Consider the following 12,662-nt stretch of genomic DNA (forward strand, 5'->3'; position numbering starts at 1 on the left):
TGTGTATAGCACTTCTCCCTATGTCATGTCTGATCTTATTCTAGATCCTGGGGTACAACCGAGTTATTATATATACGTGTATGTATGTATGTATGTATGTATGTATGTATGTATATAAATATATAATAAAGCCTTGAAGAAAGGCATTGCTGATTCCCAGAGACTGAACGTTGAAGAAGGACCTAACAGAATACAGAAGAACAGTTGAGAATTAATGAAACTAAATTGACAATATATGTTAAAATATCTGGTGTTAAGACCATTAAAATACCACAATTTGTTTTTGAAGTAGTCATTTTATTTGAATTAAATAAAATCTGAGTCTTCTTTAGAGGGCTACATCATTACTGAATTGTAGAATGGACATCAATGTAATTCTGTGCTCTCTCTCCGGTGTAAAAATATACTTTACTATATCAAAACAAACATAAAATTTTCATGCTGAAAGAAATTGCTTTGTTTTTCATTTGTAGCAGAGACAGATCACTTTAATAGCTAATAACTCCCTTTTCTCATTCTAATATTTAACCATCAGAGGTGTACTCACCATGAGCAACAGTCTCTCTGAAAGTGTTGCTTTAAAATCCTACTAGAGTTCCTCAGTGAGTATGTCCAGCACATGTGGGAATCAAACTATGATTATGTTTTCACACCAAAGAAGAATAAAAAGCATCAAAAAATATTTTTAAAATCAAGGAATGGAAAACAAGATGGGAACATGCGGAAATATTTTTTCATTTTGGCTTGGTAATATTGTTTCTAATTTGATGAATTTGAATTTATATCTAACTTCTAAGAATTGTTACCTTAGAGTAGATATTTAGTGCGGGTTGTTAACTTATATTATGACAGTTACCAGTTATATATTTATGCCCAGTCTGCAAAAATATATTGAGGTGGAAAAGTAAAATTAAAATGAAATACAAATACATTCTAGAATTCTCCATATTTTGTTCACCATTTTAATCTTTGCCAAATAGCTGCCAGGGTTTATTTAAATAGGTAAGGGATTTAAATGAAGATAAAACAAACACAAACAAAAACACAAAGCAGAAAATACTCACCATTTGAATTCATTTCAGCAAAAAACTTCCAATTGATAAACTTCTCTGTATCTTAAATAAGAATGTTAATATGATTGTATACTTTTCAGACAATATTTTACAATTTATTGTAGAGTAGGTATGATATCTAGAAGACTATGTGTATATACGCATCATGCAATATGGATGTATATGTGTAGTTGCCTGTAGAATCCAGGGGTCAATGCCAGATCACTTCCTCAATCATATTCCACTGTAGTTTTTGAGATAGGTTTTCTCAGTGAATCTGGTGTTCTCCAGTTTGCCTGATCATTAAGCTCTAGGAATCTGAGTATCATTGCTCCCCAAGCACAATCAACAGGAGCCACATGACAGAGCCTTTGCGCTTGCTTTCTCATTTCCTCATGCTTTCCTCTTTCCCAACTGTGCCATCTCCTGTCCCCCACAACTTTTGCAATATTTTCTAATGTAGGCTTTGTAAAGCAACAGTGTCAAACACATTATCTATTGTATTCACAGAAACAAAAGCCAGGTTGAATAAACATTCTCTAGTTTCTTTAAGACATTGTCCTAGATTGAAAATTTGATTCAGGAAGAGATAAAAACTGTTGTTTTATGAAATCTGTCACTTTAGAGTTCTATATCTATTTTGAAAACTACTGAATATGAAGCAAAAATTTATATTATTTATTCCTTGAAATCAAGTGTTCTATGGTCATTGAAAACTTTCAAAAATGCATAAAATACACAACAATTTTAAAAGGGTAAAATTAAGAAAGCAGGAAATGAGAAGGATGGAAAAGAATATAGGCCAGAGGAGAGAGACAGAGTAAATGAAGATGGGGATAGGAAGGAAGGAAGAAAGAAATGAAAACCAATATAAAATAAAAGGACAGGGATGAAATCAGATGCCTGTATTGAAAATCAAAGGACTAAATTTGGGCTTTATACATATGGTTTTCACCAAGATTGTATCCTTCTGCTTATACAGTTAATTGAACAATGTGAAAGGAATTAGCATGTCCACCTTGAATTGGGGTGGGGTTATTTATCTATTTAAGAACTTACTTAGTTTCATCAAAAGTCAATTGATTTGTTAGTATTATTAGGGCTTTCAAAACCCTATTGTATTCTGATTATACACATACACTCTATTTTTCCATGTGTTTAGTTTATCTGCTCAAAGATTTTTTGCTAGCAGGAGAAAGTAGAATATACTGGAAGTGGGGGGTCTACAGCTTAGGGAGAATTATTTAATTCTGCATAAGTTCGTATCATCTATATCACTCCTTAATATCTGTGCTACAATTTATAAGCAAGAATGGAAAAGAAGTTTGCAATTGTTTCACATCCTAATTCAGCCAAGTTTTAAAACATATTTGCATTTATGTAACACAACCATATATAGTGTCATTTTAATATACAGATGCTCATAAAGTGAAATTTTTATATTCGTTTCCCTTTTAGATTTGACTATAGCAGACATTGAAATGTTCTTTCTTATTGAGTTATACTATGGAATATTAAACAAAACATTAAAGAATTCCTTTAGTTCATTAAGCAATTCTGGTATATTGTTCCTTCTTATTTCTTGTATAAGTCATTCATTTTTTTCTGTTTCAGTAAGAATGAAATCCCATATTTAAATTAGATGTTTTTGAAATATCTAACATATTACTGTAAATTAAATCCTTTTTTTTTTTTTTTACAAAATCTACTACACAATAGGAATAAGCATTATTTTATTAAGCATCGAATCATTACATTCAATTAAATATCTATTCAAATGAGCCTAATGTTTGTGTTCAAGTTTCAGTGAGGGTTCAATAACTGTTACTCAATCTTTTCATTTTTCCCATCTGTTGCTTTTCCTTGGTGTGTTAAGTATGATATATTTAAATAATTTACAAATGTCATCATTCTCCTTTGTTCACAGTCAGGTTCACATTGCTATAGTGTTACAATCAAAATGAGGCTATTTACTTTGGTATAGCAATAATAAACCCCAGAATTGACACAGGCATTCTTACTGTTAGCTTTCTTAGCATGTTAAAGGTTCCCACATAGATATATTTGCTAATGTGTCACTCAAATCCCCACAGATCTTTAACAGTTTCTCACTTTGTCATTTTATCTTGGCTTGGCATTTCAAGTAATGCTCTCCAGTTGTTAGGGAATATTCTCAGTTTGTGTTTGCTTAATATTTTTTTTGGTTTTTTTTTGTTGTTGTTTTCTGACTGAGATACATGTTATCATTTTTTTGGCAGCAATGCCATAAAAGCTTTGTGAACTTTTTAACTCAGCACATCAGTGGGATGAAGCTGCCGTGTTTTACTCCTAGAGATAACGTTATCATTTAAGTCGGTGTCTGCCAATTCCCTCCACTAGAAAATACCATTTTTAATTTTTATTTTATGCCCCTTAATGAATCAAGATTGTGGGTAAATACTTAGAGACCATGTAAATATTCTGTGTGGACTCAGACTTTCACCATCTATATCTTCATTCATTAAGGAATAAGAATCTTGTCTAGGAAGGGCATTTATGAATTGTCATTTGTCTACTTAAGGGTTTATGTTTCTCTATTTATTACAAGTTTATTAACTGGAGATTCTCAATGAATAATTTCTTTGTATTTTACATTAATGTTTTTCTTCAATTAAATATTTTCAATCAGTATTCATTTATAAGTATTTATTTTACTCTAGGAACTATAGTTTAAATTTTCATTATTTATTGTCAAATTATTCAAATTTGGCTATGCGGAATTCCAAATGCTGTGTTGTTTAAGACTTCTCTGTCCTTTGTTCAGTGGTGTTTTACTTTCTGACCCAGCAAGGTAATTTGGAGTAATTTTATGTTTTCACTGACACAATTATTTCTAGTGTCTTTAATTGGTTTAAAGCATGTACACATGCATATGTATCTACTTATACTTAGTTTACATATCTATATCCATCAACACACATATAAACAAGCATACCATGCTTATATACAAGCATGTACATTCATAGTTCATACGTGTGCACACTATATCACATATGCACACATCTGTACAGATGGTCCCAATCAACATATATTTCCATCCAACAACAGGTTTATCAGGACATTACCCCAGTGTATGTGCAAGTGCTCCTGTATGCTACAAACAGTGAGTTCTTATGGATATCTCACACACCATACAAGATCAGTGGTTTGATTCTCACCTATCCCTTTTCTGTCTCTGTAGTTATTTTTCTTTTGCCCTAATTTTGTGAAACAGTCTCTCATTACAGCAGATTTGCTTTCTCAATATTACTGAACACACAAATTAATCTCCACATCACTACTCAACACCTCTAGAAGAAACAATTAACTTAAGTGCAGAGTTACTGAAGCTTTAGAGTCAAGTCAAATCATATTTTCAGTGTTGCTTAAGCTACTTTATTCCTCTTCTGTTCACTTCAGTGTGGAGTGCCGTGAGTAGCATTAAATTCATCTGTTCTAGTTCAAATGCTGTTTTGAGTTTCCATATGGATCTTATTTATTAATTTGTTTCAATGTGAATGAAATATCACAAGGATTCCAAGAGCTGAAGCTATGACAGAGTTTGCTTAACATTATATCCTGTTTTTCACTTACTTACTTTTCCCTACTATCTACTCTTCCCTACTAATTTTCTTGAGGTACCCCAAATCATTAGTATATGGGTTATCGCTGTTGACAGCTGTCCCATTGATCCTTCATGACTCTATTTAGTCTAATTAGTCATGACTTAGTCTTCATGACAAATCTCTTTACATCCTACCATAATGCCCTAAGCCTCAGCATCGGTTCAAAACTTTTGTATTCTCTGTGAGTTCTTATTTACAAGCTTTTTAAGTTTTGTATTTCACATATGGATTAGGAAGTATAGAACTTCTATGTTTGGCTCTTTTCACTTAACTCTATCTCAAGTTTCATGCTGCTCTTACAAATGAGATGATTCCATTTTTACAGCATGTTACTTATACTACCACATTCTCTATATCTTCTTAATCAGGTAATGGGCACCTAGATTGTTTCCAGTGCTTGGCTATTACAATGAAAGTAGATTCATTTCTGACAGTGACTTTATTTCCTTTTGGTAAATGCCCATTGGTGGAACTGCTAGGCCTTACTGTCATACTTTTAATTTTTTTATGTACTTCCAGGGTATTTTATGTAATGGCTATGTAATGAATTTAAGTTTTCTATTTTAGCCTGTTGCATTTTCTACATATCTTATTTAATGTTTTTTGTTTTCTTTTATTTATCTCATTGGATCTCTAAGACACCCTAGATTATTCTAGGGTTTACTGTGTAACTTTAAGCTAACCTCAACTCCCACCATCTGGCTATAGCCTCATGAGTGCTGCTATAAGTGGTCACCACTATGCAAAAATATATGACAGTGTTAAAAAGCTTTAAATTTTTCTTAATTGAAGATATATCTTACTGTGTATAATGATATTGCACATATTCCACATACTATCAACAATTTCTCTATGTCCTTTTGAGAAAGGTCTATTTGTGTGTTTTAACATTTGATCCAATTCATAAATTTGGGTATTAAACCTTGTTAATGATAGCTTGAATATGTTTTCTTACTGTCTATTGTCTTTTTACTTTGGCAATGATTTCCTTTTTGTGAAAAGTCTGTTTAATTTGATGCATGCTTCTGTTTCCTGTATTTAGTTACCCAATCTAAAATATTCTTGCCCATTCCAGTGTTCAGACATGTTCCTCACATATTTTCTTACAATAGTTTTAATAATATAAGAAAACAATGTTTTATTCATTCCAGAAGAAATAAAGTTAATTTTTTTCAGTGTCAAATTCATCATTTTCATCTCATTCTCATTTTGCCCACTCAATAGTCATTCAGCCTCACAAGATGGGTGCTTTTACTCTGCTTTTTCACCATCACGTTGTTCACCAAATCTAATTTTCAGGTAAGTTAGTTTAACCAAGACTCATATTGGAAAATAAGAAAACAGCAGATGTTTATGTGATACTCAACAGATTCCAACTATAAAATTCAAATAGCTCACGGCCATTGAAAGTCTTCAGTCACTTCTAAGTGGAAGCTCCTGCATAAGCCTTCCTAAGTCTTCCAAGTTACTTCTGTTTTATGTGCTGACTTTTCTTCTCTCTAGTGTTCCCTATAATTCTATAATGAATGACAATTATTGTATGATTTTTACATCTCATGGATACTGGAGATAGATTAAATTGTGTAGGCATATTTTTAGATTTCAGTCATATTTTATTGCTTATGTATTCCTGAGCTTCTAGGATTTCTTTTCCAGATTACATACTTCTGAAATCATGTATATCTTTATTTGAGAGATGTAGGAAATCTATGGCTTTTCAAAGCAATTTGCTATGAAATTCTGTTCTATGTTTCTATTTTGTTCATCTCATACTCTAAGGCATAGAATTGTTTTATGTAGTAAGATGAACTTTTAGGCTGGTAGACTAATTGAAACTATAATTTTGAATGAGGCTAGGGTTGGTGATGCACAGTTTTAATCCTAGTATACAGGAAGTTGATGCAGGTGGATTTATGTGAGTATAAAGCTAGCCTGCTCTACAAAATGTGTACCATGCCAGCGAGAATTAAATGAAAGATTCAGTTTCAGAATAAGAAAGCAATAGTGAGACTATCAGTTAACATTCATGTAATACTTTTAGTACTTTCTTTGTACCATGTGATACTATTCTAGGTTGAAGAAATGTTGTGCAAAAGGAAAGATGATTATTGTTATCCAACATCTATCTCATATTGTTTTAGGACTATTCCTGGGAAGGCAGAGATATAATCATATGTCTTTTATATTTATATACTTCAAATAGGGTGACAAAGATAGACAGACAGACCAAGGTAATGATTTCACCCATTTTTAAACACACTGAGTTTATTGGGTTTACAAACATGAGTATGTGTAAGGGTTCACATACATGAATAACTCAAAAGTAGATAAATCACTGAAAAGCCCATTCCATCATGGATGATGACTCATAAATGTTCCATCCTTGGAACTCTCTGGTCAACTTGTTGCTAGCTGGCTAGCTTACAAAATTATCCCTCCTCCCTAGAGTAGTTATTGCCTTTGTATCCTTGGGAAAGAATCCCATGAATCTTGTTTTTAGAAACTTTCTGAGACTTGTGAGTTGTTTATTTCCTCAGTTATTTAAGTTTTGTTTACTTCCAGAGTTTTAATTTTTTTCTTCTAGATTTGAAGGTTTTAATTCTGAGAAAATTGTCACATAACACATGTTGATAAATTACTGAAATTTAGCAATATCACTCAACTTCTTCAAAGTCAGTCATCATAAATACCAGAGTAGGATGAGAATCTGAAAGTTGTATTTTCTGCTCTCCTAATCTTTCATTTCAAATTTTATTTTCCTATGTAACTAGTCCTGTAGCACTAAGAAACACAGCCTTGTGTCAGTCTCAACCTCTGTCTCCATTACTCTGGCTTGTATTTCTGATGTTAAAAAATCAGAACAGAAAATTATTCATAGGCCAAGATTCTGGGATTTGAAAATAAATAAGTGCTAACGGACAGGTGGTCAGAGAGTCAATTCTTAATAAGCTATTTGCTTCAAGTTTTTAGAAAAATGAAAGAAGAAACAAATTAAAATTATTCATGGAAGGAATTATATTTTAATAAGAAATTGCATGCTATTTATCAACCCCTATTCAAATCTTATATTCTCTGTCAAGTAATAGGGGAAGTATAGCTGAAAGAAACACTTGAAGTCAAGCAAATTATATAGAAAGTCAGTAATGCAAATCACTTTCTCAATGTTATTTAATAGCATGATAGCCAGAAATAGAGCATGACCTCTCCCTCTTTCCTTTTAAGAGGTCACATAGTCAGGCAAGGTGTCACATAGGCAGGCAAGAAGCACTGCCTCTTTCGGGCTATATAGCCCAAGGTGGAGCAAATACCACTACACCCTTTCTTCCCTGGTACCTTTTTGACTGGACATTTTATCACATCAAAAGAAATAAAATTATAATTCTCTTTATGTAAGAACCACAGAGATATCTCCCAAGGCAATGGGATAATCACTACTTCCAATCTATAGCACCCAATGAATAAATTAGTTTATTCATTACAGAGTCCTTTATTTAGTTCTGATGAAATAGAGGAAGATCATTCCAGTGACAAGAAACAAAAACTATTCAGAGCTTGTTATAATAAGCAAACTAAAACTTATCACTTTGTGTTTGTGTAAAAAAAAAAAAATAAAGACTTGCAAAGTATTGAAACATTTTATAATAGCTGTGAATGTGGGGTAGCTATATACTGGCTAACCAGAACATTGGTTAATGTTTTCTTTCTCCAATTTGTCCTAAAATCAAAGTGAGCCTAATATAAAGATGAATTGCTAAAGAGCCTTATTAATAAAAAATCCTAGAGCCAGACATTGTGGTAAAAACCAAGAGACCAGAGGAATAGGACAAGCCACAGCCAACCTTACCTCACCAACTAACTCCTCAGCTTCCAAAAATAAACCTACTTCCTGTATACCCAGGCCTATATGCCTTTCTGCCCCTGCAATCTCACTTCCTCTCTTTGCCCAGCTACATCACTTCCTCTTCCTGCCCAGCTCTGTCACTTCCTGCCTGCCTGTACAGACCTATAGATCTTTATGGTTAACTAGTGTTGGAATTTAAGGCCTGTGCCACCATGCCTGGCTCTGATCCCAGTGTGGCCTTGAACTCACAGAGATCTGGATGGATCTCTGCCTCCTGAATGCTAGGATTACAGGCATACACTACCATTGCCTGACTTCTATTTTTACTATATAGTAACTGGCTTTTCTCTCTGATCCTCAGATAAGCTTTATTAGGGTACACAATATATTTGGGGACACAATATATTACCATATTTGTTTTACATTTGGCATCTAACTTGTGGAGCAAGAATTTATGAAAAAGCCTCTTGCCTGTGGCCTTGCAGGCCCCAAGTCAGATGTGTGTGTGTGTGTGTGTGTGTGTGTGTGTGTGTGTGTGTGTGTGTGTTAACAGTAAGCAAAAAATGAAAATTATCAAAATGTTAGTAAAGAAACAAAATAGGGGAAGAGATTAGAAAAGATTGGTATGGGTCTCAGCTTTTATGATTCTGATAAAAATTTTGACACCATGGAATCTACCAACATCTGTGACTATTTTTATTAGTGAGATTCCTATGGATATTACATTACATTTATAACTCTAGAATTTGGATCAGTAAACTGAACACTAAAGATCCCCCTCACCACAGTGGTGGGCAAATGCTTGTCCGTTCAGTTTCTACATAAAACAAAGAAGCAGAAAAATTGGCCAGTGGTCCACCTGGCTTAGTTAGTGTTCCATTGCTGTGAGGAGACACTATTATAAAGGCAACATTTACCAAAGAAAGCTTTTAATTGGGGGCCTTACAGTTTTAGGTAGTTAGTCAAAAATCATCATGGTGGAATGCAGGCTTCCCCACACACACACACACACCACCCCTGCATCCAAATGCAACAAGGAAAGAGAGAGAGAGAGAGGGCTGGAGGGAGGGAGGGAGGAAGGTAAGGAGAGAGGGAGAGAGAGTAGGAAGAGTAGGCCTGGGATGGATTTTTGAAACCTCAAAGCCCACCCCTACCCCATACTCAAACAACAAGAGCTTACCTAGTATAACAAAGCCATACCTCCCAGTCCTTCCTCTAATCCCCTTCTAATCCTAGGTGACTAAGCATCCAAATGTGTAAGTCTAGGGGACCATTATCATTTAAATCACAGCACTATTGCTTCAATTTGGGATAACCAGGTAGTCCTCTTTTTAGATCATGTAGATTCTGATTCTTAGGCCTTAGAACACCAAGATTCTCAGAGTGGTTTTACCTACTTTCCTGTTTAACCCTTTGAACTGTGACTGACCAATAACAGCTTGCTGGATTTCCAGGTATACCAGTATGCAGACTGTATATCAGGACCATCTTGGCCTTTATTATTAAGTGAGATGTGTGCAACTTAAAATGTCCTGTTATTTCTAGTTTGTTGTTCCTGGCAATATAATAGATACAAACAAAGTTATGATTCCTGGTCTTTATAATTACATTATTCTCAGATTTATGACCTTGGTAGTAATATGATCAAAACTCTTCCAAGATGCCTTTTTGAAAGTTTTTAAACATGACGTTTTCTATTCAGAGATGGACAATCTCATAGAGAAACTTTAAAAGATACACTGTAATTGTTTAGTATCCCTGGAAGCTGCTTCAAAAAAATTGGCAGAAAATGCTTTTTTTCAAACCATGTCTGAGCACTGGCATTGCTGGTTGGCCATTTCATTTCCTCAGATTGTTGTCCATTAAGTGTCTAGAGAAGATCACAATATTTCATGTAGTAAACTCTTTGGCATAACAACCCATGGGGAATTTCCTGTAGTTTGCTTATTGTCTATTTCTACAGGAGCTGCAGCTTTAAGGATAGCTACCTCGCCAGAAGTAATAATATATAAAACTGGACCAAAATGTGGTGATTTTGAAAACATGCATATTTTTATTTTTTTAATTAAAATATAATTACATTAATTTTCCTTTTCCTCTTCCCACTTTTTTCATGTACCTCCCTGTTACCACTTTTCAAAAATCAAGATCTACTTCACTGTTATTGATGCATTTATATATATAAATGCATAGATATTTAAATATAACTGAGTTTATTTAAAAACATATGTATTTACTAATATTATATTTTTTCCAGGAATGATGCTCATTCAGAATTGTGTGACCAGTTAGGAAGCTCATTCCTGGTAAATGATAAAAACCATATCCTCCCCATGTATGGCTCTGTATTATAGCATTCTATAAATTTCTGTGAGGATCATACATTCAAATATATTTTTTAAATTAGATTCCATATATGAGAGAAAACATCATATTTGTTTTCTCTGCTTGGTGTTCTTTTCTTAACATAAGGATTTCCAATTCTATCCATTTTCCTGCAAATGTCATAATTCCTTCTTATATCTAAGTACCCCCATTTTCTTTATCCATTTGCCCTTTTGATGGGTTTCTAAGTTTGTTTGCTTTTCTGGCAATTGTGACTGATGTAACAATAACTATGGATAAGCAAGAATCCAATACAGGTTGGCTTATAGTTTGTTTTACACTCAAGAGTGCTGTATCTGCGTAATATAGTAGTTTTCCTTTTTTAAAGTAAAACTCAGTTTTGCTTTTATAATGGCGATGCATATTTACTTTTCCATCAAAAAATGTTTCTCAACATTCTCATCAGAATTTTGTCATTATTTATTTTGTGGTTATAGTTTTGGTGTTCCCTTTGTTTGTTTGTTTTTAATGATAGCCATTCTGACTGGGGTGAAATGGACTGTCCAAGTGGTTTAAACTTATATTTCCTTGAAGCCTGAAGATGTTGTACACCTATTCAAATCTTTATTGTCCATTTGTTTTTCTTTTGGTGATCTGCATATTCAAATTATTATACTTAATTTAATAGGTTCATTGGCTGATTTTTGGTATCTAATGCTTACATTTAAATTAATTTTTAGATATTAACCCATTTCTTTATAAAATAAGTGTATCTCAAGGGCACTAGTAAGTTGTGGTTTCATTTTCCTTTGATTCTAGAAAACTTACTTTTAATTTATGTATGATTTCTTTAATGGTACAAAATTATTCAACAGCATACTCTCATTCTAATCTACATAGATTTGCATATGATCTGTTTGCCCTAGTTTACTTCCAATTGCAATACTAAAATCCTATGACCAAAACCAACTTGGGGATGAGTGGGCTAATGATCTATCATCAAAGAAAGTTAGAGCTGGAACTCAAATAGGAGCAGATACAGGAATCATAGTGGAAATGGTTTACTGGCTTTCTTCCTGACTAAAATTTACTTAACATTTTCTTTTTTTTATCTCTCTGGATCACTTTCTAGGGATGATACATTCCACAATAGCCTGGGCCATCCCAGGTCAATAATTACATTAAAAGACTTACCCACAGTTATACCCACAGACCAGGATTTTAGCTTCAATTTGACAAAAAATAACTACAGTGCTGTTGTTTTTACTGCAATTGAATTCTAATTTAATTATACTGTAACTTGATTATATACAGGACATTATTTTCAATATTTTGTCTTTGGTCTATATGACAGTATGTTCCTAAGGTTCTATGAAGACTATGTATTCTGTATTTCTAGTTTATTTTATTTACAAAGTAGTTTAATTCTGAGATTTCCCTTTTGAATTTTAGCTTAGACAATCTGTTATTTAACCAGAATTTATGTAATCTACTATATCCACTAGACTTCTTTCTTATTAATTTGGGAACCTCAGATTTGGGCACATGTATTTTTACAATTGTTGTATTTCCTGATTATTAATGAAGAGAATTCTTTATTAAGAAACAGTAACATTCTATACCTTTTCTGACTATATTTTATTTGAAATCTGATTTATAGGATATCAGAATATCTATTATTGTTTGGTTTTGCCTTCCATTTGTTTAGTAGGTTGTTTTCCATCTTTTGACTCAAAGTCAATGGATGTCTTTGCCAGAGAGATGAGTTTTTGTTTTTGTTTTATTTTTATGTTTGAGACA

The sequence above is a fragment of the Onychomys torridus genome, chromosome 3 (genome assembly GCF_903995425.1).
Source record: "Onychomys torridus chromosome 3, mOncTor1.1, whole genome shotgun sequence".
In the NCBI taxonomy this organism is placed as follows: domain Eukaryota; kingdom Metazoa; phylum Chordata; class Mammalia; order Rodentia; family Cricetidae; genus Onychomys; species Onychomys torridus.